Here is an 18103-nt window from a genome sequence, read left to right as displayed (position 1 = left end):
CGCTCCGGCCTAGGTTGACCCTGACTGTCTGGGTGAATCGCGTGCTCCATCCCCCAGAACCATGGTTGGTCCAGAAGAAATGGTGACCCCATCAGGCCAGGCAGCACTTTCCAGGAGTTTCCTGTCTGACTCTTGGCGGGAGAAGTCTCCTTTACGTTCCTCCCAACTCTCTAAGGATGATATTCCTGAGCTCCCAGCATCTGTGTGGCCATGAAATAAACAAGAGCATGAAGCTGACACAGGGAGAAAAGCAAAGAGCAAAGACAAAATAAGGAGATACTGTGGGGGGCGGGGGGGGGTGGTGGACAGGGAGAGAGTTTGCTGACAGTCACGCTGCAAGATGCCCCGACTCTTTTAGGTTTTTCAATAATTTTGTCATCTACCTTTGTACTTGTCCAGTAATCCTATTTTTATTATTCTAGTTCGAGTTGGATTTCTGTTACAACTGAAAAAATACGGATTGCCACATAAATTAGACACAGAAGTGTGGTGATGCAGTGAAAGATTCCAAAACATGGCTGGTTGCAGTGACCCTGAAGACCCTTGGGTTCCTGCCACTTACAAAGAGGGCACCTCGTTCCAGCTGCTCTTCTGAACTGGGTGCATCACAGATCCGACTGTCACAACAAAGGAGAAGGACGGTGATGTTATACCCATTTTACTAATGAATCCTAGGCTCATGCAAGTTTATGTAATAAGTTTATGCAATAAAGCAGAGTTTTGTTTAATTCAGAAAAGGCAATACGTGTGTGTGTGTGTGTGTGTGAGAGAGAGAGAGAGAGAGAGATGGATTAAAGATTTGGGCTAATATGGAAGAATATTAGTTTAGAGACGAATAACAGCAAGCCTTCGGGCCTGGGCACAGGAGACAAATCCCTCCTGGAACAAACTCCAGGACTACTTTCCAAAGGCCTGGAGCCTCATCAGCTGCAAAGCTTCCGTTTGATGGCAACCAAAGTGGTAGTGTTAGCTTTTTGGAACATCATAAAAAAATCTTCCTGTGTGGGAATCCACATCTGGCTCGAGTGTCAGATCCTCCAGGGCTTTAGATCACTTATTTTCAACACTGGTATCTGTTGATAAGGATGGGCGAAACCAGCACCCTTTCATTTTCAACAAAATACATCTTAACCTGTTTTTGAAAAGTTCTGGCAAATACATTCTGCACAAAATTGTTTTTCCCTCAATCACTGGATTTGCAAAGAAACATTAAACCATGTGCATTTAATTAAGTTACTCTTAAGCCTTTGAAAAAGCTCTTTATAAGAAATGTTTAATGACCAGAAATCCTTGGAAATCTTTTTCTTTGAACCAAATCTTCCCATTTTTGTTGAAATGAAACGAAACTTGAATTTGTGAAATCAGTGCCTTGAATTTGATTCTACAATTGGCACTCTCTATTTGACTAAATGTAAAAAAGATTGAAAACTCTGTAAGCAACATAAATTATATAGAGTGTGTTCTGTGTTCTTCTTTCAAAATAACACTCTACCATTGTTGCTTCCTAAATGACATTTACTTAAGTAACTGTGGCTATACATCTCATGAAAATTAAATTACCTTTAAATTTAACAATGTATTGTAAGTATAGAATTGTAGTCTTGTAGTGTAAGTTATAATCTTTCAGTATGTAAACTATAAATAGGATAACCAAAAACTAGTGATTTGAAGGAGTCAATAAAACTTTCAAAGATGTTTATCTTGAATGTTGGGAGAAGAGCAGCAGTTAAGTAGGGTGTGGTCTGCTGGTCTCAGGCAGTGTCTACATACTGTTCACGTCTGGGGGTCTCTCCTGGGTCCAACACCCCACTGGGCACCTTCCCCTTAATTTTCTACCATGGCCTCAAAACTAACTTGTCTAATAAGGCAAAATATCCCCTGTTCTCAAATCAGATTCTTCTCTTTATTTTCCTACTGATAACAACTATAAATTTCTATATCTTACTTGTTTCGAACAGCTTAATTGAGGTATCAGCTGCATTCCACAAATTCATCCTTAAGTGTACAGTCTGACACACATTTCCTTTTTGTCTTTACACAAATGCCATCATTTCAGTGATTTCTCCATGACCAGTTATTTAAGTTTTCAATATCTTTTCATCAACAATTTCTATACACTGTCTCTGCCTTGCATTTTCCTCTTACCACTTATAATTAACATACATGCTTTCTATTTTACTTTTTTTATTTTTAATCAACACACCTCAATGAGATCAAGGTTTATTTTTTTGTTCTTTTTTGTTTGTTTGTTTTTTCTGTCTGTCTCATTTACTACTACTTCCCCAGAAAGTAGGATGTGGGCTGGCATATACTAAGCCTTCAATAAATATTTATAAATGAATGAAAATTCATGAGAAATTATGACAAACAAGGACTGAACAGGAACAACTGGATTTAGTGGTAGGAAAAGTAATCCTGTCAAGATAGTTTCAGTTAAGTAGCTGGTATGAAACAAGCTCACAGTGACTGAAAAGGAAGTGGGAGGAACTCCGTGCTCTGCTGGTGGAGATGTAAAATGGTACAACTGTGTGGGAAACACTATGGTGATTTCTCAAAAATTACAAAGAATTACCACATGATCCAGCAATTCCACTTCTGAGTACATACCCAAAAGCATTGAAAGCTTGGTCTTGAAGAGATATGAGTGCCCCCATGTTCTTAGCGACTTTACTCACAAAAGCTAAACTGTGGAAGCAACCCAGGTGTCCGTCAATGGAGAAATGGATAAACAGAATGCAGTGGGTACATACAACGGAACATTCTTTAGCTTTAAAAAAGGAGGATATTCTGGTACCTGCTACCACATGGATCAGCCGTGAGAGCGTTAGTCTCAGTGAAATAAGCCAGTCACAAAAGACAAATTCTGTATGATTCCATTTGCGTGCGATCCCTAGAGTAGTAAAAATAACAGAGACAGAAAGTAGATGGTGGGTGCCAGCGTCTGGGGAGGGGGGAGAAGGGGAGTTACTGTTTAACAGGGACGGAGTTTCAGTTTTACAAGATGAAAGCGTTCTGGAGACGGATGGTGGTGATGGTGGCACAACAGTGTGAATGTACTTAATGCCACTGAACTATACTCTTAAAAATAGTTAAGATGTAAATTTTATCTTGTGTGTGTCTTACCACAGTGTAAAATAACAACAAAACAAACAAAGAAGTAAAGAAAAAATTAATAGGTTGAAACCCATTTAAAATCTTGATATATGGGTGGCATGGAGGAGAGTGGTAACTGAAGATGTGGGCTGAGGGGAGGCATTTTAGCATCTGGATGCGGCCTTTATAAATATAAAGAAGGTGAGAGACAGCCATCAAAAAGAACAAAATCATGCCATTTGCAGCAATATGGATGGACCTAGAGATGATCATACTAAGTGAAGTAAGTCAGTCAGAGAAAGACAAATATCATATGATATCACTAATATGTGGAATCTAAAATATGACACAAATGAACTTATCTATGAAACAGAAACAGATTCACAGACCTAGAGAACAGACTTGTGGTTGCCAACGGGGAGGGGCTGGGGGAAGGTTTGAGTGGGAGGTTGGGGTCAGCAGTTGCAAACTATTATATACAGAATGGATAAACAGCAAGGTCCTACTGTAGAGCACGGGGAACTATATGGAATATAGTTATTGTATAAACCATAATGGAAAAGACTACGAAAAAGGACGTATATATGTGTAAAACTGAAGCAGTTTGCTGTACCACAGAAATTAATCTGACACTGTAAATCAACTATACTTCAATAAAATAAATTTTTAGAAAATTAAAAAATAAAGAAACTAAGAGAGAGGAGAGAGAGAGACAGAGGGGAAGGGAGTAATGAGGAGACGAGACCCACAGACCACGCAGTGAGATTAGCCTCTAGGAAGGAGGGAAGACAAAGCACGCACAGGGTGCAGAAAAGTGTGTGGACGTGAAGGTACACTTGAAGGGAAATGCGTCTCTGGCTTCTCTGTTCTTTGTGCTGTCTGATGCACGGGGGCTTGAGGATGCTGGGGTGTGTTTGAAAGAACTGTGAAGTGGCAGAGAAAGGGGAGCGATGACTCACGTCATAACAACACAGTGGGCAGGGCTGAGGGGCGGTGGACGTTGCTGACTGCATCGGTGTTGACAGCAGCCAAGGACTGGTGCTTGGGGTTCAAGTTGCTGCAGTCTTCACATTTGCTTCTGTTATTTCTGTTTCCTCAATTCTGTGGGTGTCAGGTCATTGCTGTGCTATGCTTATCCGTACTGAGTGATCCTAGAACCATGGAAAGATGAGGAATGGGAGTGCATTGGGTTTGAGAAAACCCCTCTCTGGGTTCCTACAAATGATTCCATAGGCTAGAATGGAAGTTTACGCAAATCAGTCGCCAGATAAGGGCTGTTCTTTCAGCTTTTGGTTTGAGCATGAACAGAATGAAAAGTGAAAGGGCCACATATTGAGATTTTCTCTGGGGAGCAAAAAAGAGGAAGCTATGTTCCAATGGAAGTTTGATTTCTCTGTGGGAAGAAGTGATTCCATAATGGAAGGAGACACCTACTATGTTTTATAAAGTAACCAGTCTTGATGTTTTTAAATTATCATTTGAACGTGTGTGGGGCCATCTTGATACCTTTGTGGGCGATGCACCTAGACGTGGTTTAAAGTGCTCGCTGCAAGGGGCTCTTGGCTGTGGACGGCTGGGAGGGACCCTAGTGTTGGCCCATCACCATCTCCTCTTCTTTCTCCAAAATGTGAAGAGAACTACAAAACAGGCTGTCCGAGATCATTCCCTCTTGTCTTACCTTCCCTGGGAATCCAGAATGTTTATGTTTTTCTTTTATATATAAAACCGCAGAACTCCCCCCACCCCTTTCCTTAAAAAATTACAAGACTGTGCTCTGGATAGGACGACGCTCTGAGACCCTAATTCTCTCTTTTTTCCTCTTCAGAGCCCTCTCTTCTTCCACAGGATGTCACGGGGGGTGTGGGCAGAGTGGAGGCAGCTGGGGCAGGGGCTCTAAGCTTTGGTGCAAAGCTGTGGTCCCTGGAACTCTAGGCATGGTGGCCGGAAGCAGCCCCAGGCTTCTCTCCATCTGCATCTGTCCTGGCCCTTGGCAAACCTGGATCCTCTAAATGGTGATCGCTGGTGATCGCTGATACCACGGTTTAGGCAGTAAAGGGAAATATATGGGAGCAAACCTGTATATGTGCCTGCTTGGAGTTGAGAGTATTCAGATCTGCCCTCTACATGGTCCATTGCAAGCACTAAATATTGGGATCTGAGGCCATTGGGATCTCTCACCCAACCCCATTCAAAATAAAGGGGTGTTGTGATTCATTTTTTCTCTTTTTGAAACAACTCCTTCTAAGACGTCATGGAGGAGAACAAAAGTCCCAGTTAAATCAGGATTCAGAAATTCTGTTGTACTATCATCTCAATGCTGCCCCAATCAGCAGTACTATCATTTTCATAAGAAATGTAACCTCAAAGTGAACTCAAGGGCTTTCCAAGACAACATCATAAAGTCATTCCTATAATCTTAGGGTTGGAGATGTGGATGAAGATAGAGTGAGAAAAGCATTAGAAAATCAATCTTATAATGATACAGGCAGGATTTTATTGATATTCCACTGAAAAGCTTGATTCCATTTAAAAACTTGATTCTATTTAAAAGCTTGATATTTGGCAGATGAAAAAGCCACCCTCCATGGGAGCAGGAGGGCCCTGGGCGGCCACTCTTCTGACCTGTAAGAACGTTCATTCAACAAGAGAAAGGCCCACAGGGGAGCAACGTGGATGGCAGAACCGAGCTCCCTTCTGGGACGCCGTTTCTACAGAAGCTCTGTGTGCAAAACCAAGTTGTGATTAGGGTAAGAAGAGCACAAATAAAGGAAATGAAGTCAGTAAAATTTTGATGGAAAGGAGATTGGTTCCCAGATCACTTAGGACCTCAGATGTAATGCACATGAGATCTTTTGATGCTAATAGTTGTAATCGCTACCATGCCTTGAGCATGTGTTATGCACCAGACACTATAGTGTGACATGTATATTAAACACATGTTCATAATATGTATTGCTGTATAGTTCATGTCCATATTATTTATATTTTATTTGCATTTTATATTTTATATCTATGTATGATAGTATGTTTTTATATTTATATAAATCATGAATATTTTATAAATAAAACCAATATTATATATTTATATAATTTTCACAACACTATATAATCACGCAGATGAAGAATCTTTGACAAGAGTGTGGCAGTCCATGCCAGACTGAGTTTCCCAGGGTTGGAGCTGGGTTTTGGAGTTGAACAAGCGACCTGTCTCCCTGACCACAGAGCCACACTGACTTTCTATACACAATGGGGTACTTGCTGATTAAGGGTTTTAAGCTGGAGAAAACTTGACATAATCAAATCTGTGTTTTAGAAATCGCATACTGAAAACTATGTTGAAGAGAATTTTCTGGAACAAGAATACTTATACTTAATACTATTTATTCTGAGAAATGTCATAAAATAAAAAGGGATTGGTTAAAATCATGGAAATGGCAGCATTGAGTGACATCAGCTAATAACAGTCCTTAGGATAAAACATGGCAGAATATGTTGTAGATGTTAAGTGCCTTTTGCCTTGTACTGGATGACCCAGTTTCTCGGCCTACACAATCACACAGTGATGTTAGGCATGCTGGGTGAGCCATCATTCTTCAGAATTCCATGGTCTTCATTTGATAAGTTGCTGGGACATCTCTATCTTTGTGTTTTCATATAAAGTAGAGCTTTCTTGATTTCTCCTAAAACCCAGTCTCCCCAAAGTGTATCATTCAAAACGTAACAGTTATAAAACCAAAAATTAATTGACAGACCATCGAAATCTTTCCTAAAAATTTTCAAAATTACCAAAGAGAGACCACAGACAAGATTTTAAATCATCATTTGTTTTTCTCTCTTTTTCTCAAATCTAGCACTGCTGGCTCTTTCTAGCTGTGTTCTTGCTCTCCGCTTCTACCTTCCATATGAGGGGAGGCTAAAGACCCAGAACAGCCAACACAATATTGAAGGAGAAGAACTAAGAAGACTGATGCTACCCAACTCCAAGACTCACTCTGAATCTACTGTAATCAAGGCAGGGTGGCGTGGGCAGAAGAATAGACAAACAGGACAATGGAACAGAACAGAGAGCCACATAAATACAGTCAACTCAGCTTTGACAAAGAAGCAGAGACAATACAATGGAGCAAAGATCGAGTTTTCAATAAATGGTGCTGGAACAACTGCAAAAAAATGAGTCTTGACAAAGACCTTACACTCTCCACAAACCATAGAACTCATAGAAGATAACATAGGGTAAAAATCTATATGATCTATATGGGTTTGGTAATGAGTTTTTCCCACATGTGATAAAAACTATAAACCCACAGATACAAGAAACTCAAGTTACAACAAGAGGAGAAACACAAAGAAAACCAAACCCGGGCACCCCATGGTCAATTCCATCAAACTGAAGATACGAGGAAATCCTACCATGTCTCCTTGGAGAAATGGCTGATTCTGAGAATGAGGCAAGAAGCACACATATGAGTTTGCTGCATCTTGTCGTGACAGAGAGTACGGAAGTGATTCACAAAAATGCACAAAGATTAGGTCTGTTAAAGGGACATTGGCTCCATCTTAAAGAGCATTCGATGGCTAAAACTGGAACAACTGGAGGAACAAATAAAGGTATTGGATCATAACCCAAAGTACCATGCTTATATAAATAAATGATGAAATGAATTTAAAATGGGCGGAATATGCACCTCTCACGTGCACAGAACATCAAATAATTAATGCAGATATTCTGCCCTTTAAGAGGTAGAGCATCACTCCTTCAGTGTGGGCTACACACAGTGAAATCCTTCCCAAGATCACAGCACGCAAAGGGGGTAAAAAAGAGTAACTGTACAGGAGAGACACCTGGCAGACACCACCTCAGCCAGGTTGTCAACCTCAGCAGTGAGGAGATACACCCAGATGCTGGAGATGGAAACAGCACTGTACTCCTGGCTTCCTCCTCCCCCACCATCCGACCCCAGTCATGAGGAAAACACCCAACAAATCCCACCTGGGACAGAGGTCACCAGAACAGGGAAAGAGAAAAATGCCATAGCCAAGGAAGGCTAAGGAGAGGCGACCACTACCTGTCATATGGTTCCTGGATAGGATCCAAGAACACAATAAGGATAATAGGGAAAAACTAAGAAAATCTCAAGTAGGTATGGACTTCAGTTAATAATAATATTAATATATCAAGACTGTTTCATTAGATGTGACAAATTGATCATGCCAATGTAAGATTTTAATAACAAACTGGGTGAGGGGCATATGGGAACTTTGTGTTATCTTTGCAATTTTTCTGTAAATCTATAACTCTTCTAAAATAAAAGGTTTATTTTAAAGAGGAATTGTTAAAAGCAAGTATATATTTTTAAAAAACCCATTTCCTAGAGAGGAATAATGATAAGAGTGAGAGTCTGTTTCATCAGAAACAGTGGAGACCACAAGAAAATGGAATGACATCTTTAAAGTGATACAAATGAAAAGTGCCTATCTGGATTTCTATGTCCAGTTAAAATATCCCTCAAAATGAAGGCAGAATAAAGGTATTTTCACAGGATCAAGTGCTGAGAGAATGTGCTGCCAGCATGCCATGATTGCTAAAGAAACTTTTTCAGACTAAAGGAAAATGGAAATTTGGATTTATAGGAGTGTTAGAAATTACAAAAATGTGGATAAGTATAAAATACTTTTTTTTACTAAATATCTTTAAAAGTAAACTGATTCTTTAAAGTGATATAATAATGCATTGTAGAACCTATGATATATGTTGAATTAAAATATATAACTTACTATAGCACAGGGAACTATAATCAATAACTCGTAATAACCTATAATGGTTAATAATCTGAATTCAGTTTTATATATACATATTAATGGAAAAGAATCTGAATTCAGTTTTATATATGTTATGTGTATATATATATATATATATATATACACACACACATATATATGTATCTATATATCACTTTGCTATACACCTGAAACTAAGCAGTATTGTAAATCAAGTATACTTCAATAAAATATATATATTATATATATATATAAAATGTACAATAGCACAAAGATAAGAGAACAAAGTGGTACTATATTAATTCAGAGTAGATTTTATTAAACTAAGGATTGGTATTTATAAATCCTATACTAATACTAAAATACAATGTGAAGAGTTATAGCCAAAAAAAACCCAACGATAGAGGAGATAAAATGTAAGCCTAAGGAAATACCTAGTTACCCCAAAGTATGGCAGGAAAGGGGGAAGGAAGAATAAAGGGACGGAGGGTATGAAAGAAGGTAATTACCAACACGGCAGGGAGAGCAGAGGGGAGATAGTATGGCCTGCAGCAGGTGAAGAAGGCAGCTTCCAAGGGGAAGCGTGATGTGGTCAGAAATATGGACAAAAAGAAAATACGCGAACTTTGCAGTGTTCCTTGTCAGCAAATGATAGACCTGTCAGAGCCACCTCTGTTCTTTCTCTCTTCTGGAGGTCTCAGGTGGACACAGCACCCTCACTTGTCAATCTGCCAGCTGTTTGGAAGGATTGTCCTAATTTCAAGTGGGAGATTGTCTAGGTGAGGAACTAGAAGCTATTTTTAGCAATTGCTTGTTTTCAGTTGGCTCCACTTTACCAAGTTCATATGAGATGTAATCATTTAGATGACAAATTGAAATATTATTTGTGAGTCAGGGAAGTGCATGACCTCAGGCCCTTAACTGGACATAAAAATTCTCCATCAAGCCCTCAGCATGAAAATAAGGCTAGTCCCACATGCCCTGAGAATTCTGTGACTAAGCCATGTGTGAAAGATTTAAACGTAATATAGAGCAAAAGGAATGTGCTGTTTCTCTCAACATATTTTAAACTGTAGTAATTTTTAACTCAATTCTTTTAACATATTTGATAGCTTTCTGGATACTTTGCCAGTTCCCTGGACTATCTTCGGGTTTATATGCTCAGGCTAAAATTAATGGTGTATTTTTCCTCAAACAAGCAGAGTTCAAACAAAACTTGTCAGAGATTGAGAGAGAATACACTGCCTTGAAGGTAATTGCTTTTCCATAGCTTGAAGGTATGTTCGCTCCAAGGAATTCCTTCTGAAGAAGACGCATGAACCCAAAGATTTGTAGGGATTGGTCTGCCCTCCCTTCAAACTTTAACTGTTACTAGTATCACTCACAAATGTGGGGATGATGCCTGATCCCAGAAAGGGAAACACAGGAATCCCGTGGCAGGTGATCTTGCTGTGTGTCCCCCACTGACCATGCGATACCACAAATAAAACAAGGATTTTTGGCCAAAGAGAGCTGGCCTTAACCCTACATCACCTCACGTGTGAAGTGGGATAACAGTCTTCACTGAGGAACGTGAGAATTGAATTGGGGACAGAGGAGTTCTAGTCTAGCCCCGCTTCTAGTGGGCAGCAATGAACATTGGTTTCTACCTTATTTCCTCTCCTTCTTTGTCTTCAGACTTGGTTCACACCTAGATTACTGAAAATATTCAGAAAAGATATTTGTCTTTCAAATTTAAGACTAATAGGTTCTACTGTGTCTGCAGTGGTCATGGAGGCTCTAAGTTTCATTGTTAACCATAGGTGTTAAACATATTCTCACATGCTTGTTAACAATTTGTTTGAAAGTATTTGTTCAAATATTTTGCCCCTCTTGAAATTGGTTTGTTCATTACATTATTGAGTTATGTGTTCTCTTTATATTCTGAATACACATTCTTTGTCATATATTTTTTCCCAATATGTGGCTTGCCTTTTGCTTCTTTTTCATTTTTTTAAGAGCAGTGTTTTTAAATTTTATAAAGTCCAACTTATGAAAATTCTCTTCTACTATACATACTTTCTGTTTCCTACATAAGAAGTTACCACAAAGTCTCAAATATTTTCTCCTATGATTCCTCCTAGAAGTTTTATACTTTCAACTTTTGCACTTAAGTCCACAATCCATTTTTAATTTACTTTCATTTATGGCATGAAGTGGATGTCGAGGTGTTTTCCCCTTATATTTCTATCCAGTTGTCCTGGAACCATTTGTTGAAACGACTGTCATTTCTCCCAATTGGTATTGCTGAACATGTTAAAAATAAAATGGCCATTTGTGTCTACTGCTTTTTCTGACCCTATCTGCTCCTTTGATTGATGAAGCGATTCTGTTTCTAACCCTCCACTATCTTGATTACACTGTCATTACAGTAAATTTCAAACTCAGACGGAGTGAGACACACAGATTTGTTTTTCTTTTAGGATTGTTTGACTCTTTAGATTCTTTTCATTTACATCTAAATTTTAAATCAACTTGCTCTTTTCTAAAAAAAAAGTCTTCTCAGAATTTTGACTAGGATTGCTTTGAGTCTATAGACCAAAATGGGCAAAGTTAACACTATAACAATATTGAGTCTTTCCATCCAAGAACAGCATCTATCTCTCCAAATATTCAGGTCTTCTTTAATCCCCTCAGCAGTCCTATGTACGTTTCAGTGTATAGATCTTGTTCATATTTTAAGTTCATTCCTAAGTATGTCATATTTAATCCTGTTGTAAATAGTACTTCAATTTCAAATTCCTATTTTTCATAGTAGTATATAGAAATACAATTGATCTTTGCACTTCTACTATGTGTGTTATGACCCTACTAAACTCATTTATCAGTTCTAGTAGCTATTTTGCAGTCTTTAGAATTTTTTATTTGCATGATAATTTCATTTATAAATAAAGATGATTTTACTTCTTTTCCAATCTGTATGCCCCTTTTTTATTACCTTATTACATGAGCTAGGATATATATGGACTTTGGTGGAAAGTTTTCAGTATTTTTTTTTTTTAATGTATAAAGGACTTTACAGGTTTTCTGTTTCTTCCTAAGTCAGTTTTGGTAATTTGTAGCTTTCAAGGAATATGTTTATTTCATATAATTTGTCAAATGTGTTGCCATAAAATAGTACTTGAAATGCCTTTATTATTCTTTTAATGTCTGTAAGATCTTAGAAATGTTTCATTTTTCACTCCTCATGTTAGTAAATAGTATCTTCTCCTATTTTTTTCTTATTCAGCCTGGCTAGAGTTTCATAGATTTTATTGATATTTTCAAAGATTTTGGTTCAATGGATTTTTCTATTGTTTATCTATTTTTTATTGAACTGATTTTCCACCCTTTTATTTTTCCTTTGTTCTACTTAATTTAATTTTACTTTGATCTACTTTTTATCATTTCTTAGGAAAGCATTGATTTTATTATAATCATTTAAAATTCTACATTTCCCTGTATCTCTTCAGCAGTATCTCACAATTTTTGAAATTTTGAGTTTTATATCCATTTATTGGAAAATATGTTCTAGCTTCTCTCATAGCTTCTTTAGCTCATGAATTACTTAAAAGTATGTTGGATTAGTTCCAAATATTTAGAAATTTTTCAGATATCTTTCGGTGATTGATTTATACTCAACGTCATTATAGTGAGAGAATGTACTCTGCACAATTTTAAGCATTTTTTACGTCGTGAGGTTTGTTTTATAACCCAGAATGTGACCATACTGCCTGATGAATATGTTATGTATAACAGAAATGAGGATCTATTCTGCAGTTTTTGGCTGGAATGTCCTATAAATGTCAATTAAGTTTAGGTGATTAATAGTATTGTTTCCATGTTGTGTAATTTTCCAAAGACACACTTGTAAGGTTTAATTTAATCTGATAATATTTTCATGTAAAACTCTTAGGGCATAGGTCACAGGTGACACTGAGCTCTCTTTACTTTAGTGTGGCTCTTGGACTGGGTAATGAGGGGACACAAGAGAGGAAATTTATTTTTCAGGCACAATCGACAGCAGCAGGAGATTTTTGTCATCATCAATACTCTTCAAGAATTGATTAAGAATCCCACTAGGTTACATTCCCCCAAAGACTTAGTTTTCAGTCTGCCATGACAAAAGATAACAAATGCTGCATAGATGTGGAGAAAAGGGAACACGTGTGCACTGTTGATGGGAATGTAAATGGCAGCCACTATGGAGAACAGTATGGAGGGTCCTCAAAAAATTAAAAATAAGACTGCCGTATGATCCAGGAATTCCACTTCTGGGAATATCTCAAAGAAAATTAAAACACAAACTCAAAAAGATATCCACACCCTCATGTTCATAGCAGCTTATTTACAACAAACAAGACACGAAAACAACCTAAGTGTCCATCGATGGATGAATAGAAGAAAATGTGGTATATATACAAGGGAATATTATTCAGCCATAAAAAAGAATGTAGTTTTGCTGTTTGCAACAACATGGATGGACCTTAAAGACATTATACTAAGTGAAATAAGTCAGATAGAGAAAGAAATATATTGTATGATCTCACATACACTCTATGACATGATGGATGTTAACTAAACCTATTGTGGTAATCATTTCACAATATATGCAAGTCAGATCATGTTGCACACTGTGAATATATATAGTAATGTATGTCAATTATTTCTCAATAAAACTGGGGTGAAAGTCACTAAAAAATAAATTCACAAGAAAATAAAGGTTTTAGTAGTTTTGGAATGGAAATATGTTGAATTTTGCACCTAGCAATTTCTCTGGTGATTTCTTCTAAATCTGCAACTTTTTTTTTTCTTTTCTCCAGTTTATTCATTTGGACTTTAACTCAGGCTTAGCAAATCAGAGCATCACAATTTGAATGTGGATATATGACCCTGTCAGAATCCACTGAGGACTTACCATGAGGCTGTTAATAGAGACAGGTGTTTCCTCTCTGCCCTTGGACATGAATCTGGGAGCATGCAGTGGGGAGATGCCCACAGGTGAACTGCATCACAAGGGGTCTGAAGAGACCAGAGGCAAAGACAGGTGAGACCAGATCCCAGGGCACAAGAGCTCCTGGTTCCAGCACCACCTGCAGCTGCACTTGTGTCACGTGGGTTTTGACATCAGGAGACAGTGCAGTTATTCCTTTCTTCCCTAAGCAGCGTGAGTTATTTTTTTCCTCTCCTAAATGGTCTTGGTATTTTCAAAAGTCCTAGGTTATGTAAAAAAATGTTATTATGTGTTTTCTGGCCTGCCAGCTCCTGAGAGAGTGAGTGTCCTTTGCTCTGATCATCTCTGTATCTTCTCTGATAAACAAATATTCACTCCTGAGATGTGCTTAATAAATAGCTAATGAAGAAATGAATTATTGATATTTGTTCAGTGTAAATTTGTTCAGTGAAAAAGATATTCTCTGGCCTCTAATCATTAATCTCATATTATCACTTTTTATAACCTGCACTGACTGTGCTCAGATATAGACCTAGCAGTGAAAAAAGTGAAATTATAGCCATTGGAATAAAAAAGCTACTTACAGTTGGGCCATTGGAATTAAAACCTAATAAGAAGTCTACATACATTTCCACTCTCACCACCCACTAAGTTACTTACACATTTGTTATGATAGAACCCAGCAATACCAAATACCAATAATGAATGTAAAAAAACATTTCTAGCTCTTCACTAATTACAATGAAGACAATAGCTTTATTATTATTATTTTTTTTTACTTTTGCAAAAAAAAAAGAAAAAAACCAAAAACATGTACAAGTTTTGAGAATTGGTTGACTCAGTAAACAGGTCCACAAATGTGAAACAACAGACACCAGTCCTCTGAAGAGACCCCCGCATTACAGATGGGGGCGGGGGACCTCAGGAGTCCCTTCTTGGTGAGTGCTTGGTGCCGTTCATGCCCTGGAAGGGCCCACCTACCTTCTTATTCGTGTTTCCTCCAGATTTCATTGCTTGGCCCCTTGGAAACCATTCCCATTTTCACAAATGGAATTTATCTGTAGTTTACTCTATTTTACTCTGACTGGTTCGTCACCCACCACTGTTGCATTTTTACTTGCTGATTTGGAAGGCTCCAGGCTTCCGTAGGTGTCCACGGATGTCTGAAGATGATCAGGAAGAAGCAGGGTTGTCGGCCACGTTACCTTCAGCCATTTCTGGAATCCTTTCCAACACTGTGGTTTGTATCAGTGGTAAAACCCACTAGACATAAAGTTTGGATGTGGATTTTAATCCACATCAGCAATAAAAATTAGCCTGTGAGTAGGTAGAGCTGCTTTATTCAAAATATTTTATAACTAGGACTTCAAACAGCAAGATGAAAACTTATTCTTATTGTGCACATATGCAGCAACCCACAACTCCTGCTTTCAATAAGTTCTGAATCCTCAGCTTGAATAAATAAAGAAAAATGTCAGTGTTATAAAATGGCATGCCAGGCTTACCAAAAGGAAATTTTGAAAAATAATCATGTCTTCAGGCTTGGTGAAAGATAAAAATCCAAAAACGCAGCTTGTTTCAAATCATCCCTCTTTCAACACACACTGCTCTCATGAGTGATTCCTTCATTCTTACATTTTTAGATTAACTGAAAAAGCTAATTCTCATTCGGGATTAAAAGGTTGCTGGTGGTGAGGGAAATTTGGTAAAGCCCAGCAGATACCGTGTTAGAAAGTCCTGGGTTCCACTGGGATTACTAGAAAGTCCATCCGGATGTTCAGCCTGGCGTCCGTCCTGCTGTTTTGCCCTCACCTCTCCGTCACCTAAGCTGGCGGGGCTGTGCCCATCTGGACGTCAGGTGGAGTTGGCTCACAATTTCAATTTCGAGGCTGTTCTCCATGAGTCTGGCTCAAATGCATGAAGCCAAACAGGAGAGAGGCCAAGCATTGAAAGCTGAGGTGGGAGTGACCTGACGGCCATCCAGACTCCAAGGCAGAGCAGCCATCAAGTGGGCGGGGGGCAGAGATGAGGAAGAGGGCCTGTCTCTGTTTCCAGTGGGGCTGGGGGCGTCCCGGGAGGAGGCGGAAGCTTCCAGGAACAGGAACTGTGAGAACTGATATCCTTGAGCATGTTTCAGACAAAGTGCGATGGACTTTTATTCTTCATGTCATTTTCCCCTCAAACAACTTTCTGAAGTCGACGTTATCATCCCCATTTTACAGACTCAGTGGTGTTGACGGCTCCTCCAAGGACCCAGAGGGAGGGGATCCCAGTCTAGGGCCGCTGGACGCAGCCAGTCAGTGCTCTCGGGACCACCCGGAGCCAGTCCTGGGCTTCATGCAGTAGAAAAAGCGTAAGCCACGATGACTAAATGATAAATAACATGAACAACATGGAAATGCCTTTGTTTTCGCAGGTCTGGTCAAAGACAGGTGAATATCTGCAAATTCAGATGGTTCCGCCTAATTAAAATAGATACATTCTTCAATCCTGTTTGGAAAATATGGTTGACAGTGAAGCCAGCCCCAGTTAGAGGGTAGGCAATGTGGGGTCTGTCTCCTTGGCTTTTTGGCTTTTTCCCAGGGTCCCAAGACCCTGTTTCCATTGTTCTCAGGACTACTGGTCTTCCTCAGGCTACACCTTAACTTTGCTAAATTTTCTTTCCTGCAATAACCAATCTTCTCCTCATTGCGATCAGTTTTGTCTGTTTGTCTTCAAATTAGAGAGGTTCATTACCTGCCATAACTACTTCTGGTTAACAGACTGTATCTTTTCATGACAGTTTGATGTAGAACAAATATCACTGACAAACTATTTGTGTGTGTGTGTGTGTGTGTGTGCAAATTAATTTACTTTTCCCCCTTCCTGCTTCTTCCAATTATTCTGTTCAGCTTGGCCCCCTTTATTCTACGTATCCATATATGCCTGTTACTTCCTGAGTCTAGTTTCTTTTTAAGTTTCTGGTACTTTTTATATAACTTAATTTTTCTGTGCCTACTTGTGCTGATAGATGGAGTTCTGTTTCAGTGGGGGCCAGCATACCTTATGACCCATCAGAGGTTGTGCAGTTTTCTCACCCCAACTGCTAATCGTCCCCTCCCATACTTGTTTCCAGCCATCTTTTAGAATTGTACCAGCTGTAGGATGGTGTTGCAGAGATTTTGGGTGTCTCCATGTTCTGGCACAAGAATCTGTCCCCAGTAGCCATCTTAGAAAGTCCCTGATTCTGCAGCGAGAGCTCACAGAGCCAGGATCCATCTGTGGTGGCCACATAGTAACCGTGATACAGGTGTGGTGTGACCATGCGAGTCATCATTGGTCCTGTTGGAAATGAGCAGTCGTGAAGTGACGTGTACAAATAACTTCGCTGGTTCCAGCCAAGGATGAAAAATGAAAATGCACTGACATTTTCTTACTTAAATACATATATATTTTTTTCCTATAAGAGAAAAATTTTCTATAAGAGAAAACTTTTCCATAAGGGAAGTAAAGAGGGTGCTTTCTAGAATTGTTGCTTTGTTGTTTTTCTGTAACATGAATGTTTTAGCTTACCACTATGTTAAAAATTTGTTATTCTTTCCTATGTTCCATCTGGACTTGCTTGCTTGAAATTAACATCATTATTCTGTTCATTAACTCTTGAAGGTTCTACAAATGCCCGACTGACTCTTGGAAAGTGTGGTTCAAATACGACACCCTGATATTTCACCATCAGGCACACATCTCAAGCCTCCACTCCCATAATAAAATTAAATGAGTATAATTTATTGACAATTCCTTGACATAATTATAGCTTTTTGAAAGAGAGGAAAATTTTGTCTGAAAAACAGTCCAAAAGAAGAAAAGAAAAAAAAAGAGTGTAGGGCATTTACCTGACTGGAAAGACCGTAATTAAATCTGCTAGAGAAGTCTGCAAATAGCACAAATGCTATTTTTGTACTGAGTTCAAACAGACTTTGGTTTTCCCTAATTTAAACATCTCTGGTGAAATAGCTGAGTTCAAAGCCTGAGTCCTGGCAGACGTGGCGATGTCCTTTCCAGGCTTGCCACATTCAGGAAGATGACTCTTCTGTAGGCAAGAGGGATGCTTTCTCCTTTCGTGGCATCTTTCCCAGCATCTGTTTATCCAGCTGATGCTTTACATGGCGTTTGTGCTCTTGTATAGGTCTCTTCACCCCTCATGCTCCGTGGTTGTAGGGAAGTCTGACTGAGTTGATTCATTTCACTTTTATCCCTAATCCCATTTCTTCTCATGGATCA

The sequence above is a fragment of the Balaenoptera ricei genome, chromosome 12, assembly GCF_028023285.1.
Source record: "Balaenoptera ricei isolate mBalRic1 chromosome 12, mBalRic1.hap2, whole genome shotgun sequence".
Classification (NCBI taxonomy): Eukaryota; Metazoa; Chordata; class Mammalia; order Artiodactyla; family Balaenopteridae; genus Balaenoptera; species Balaenoptera ricei.
Note: the sequence above shows the minus strand (reverse complement) of the source record.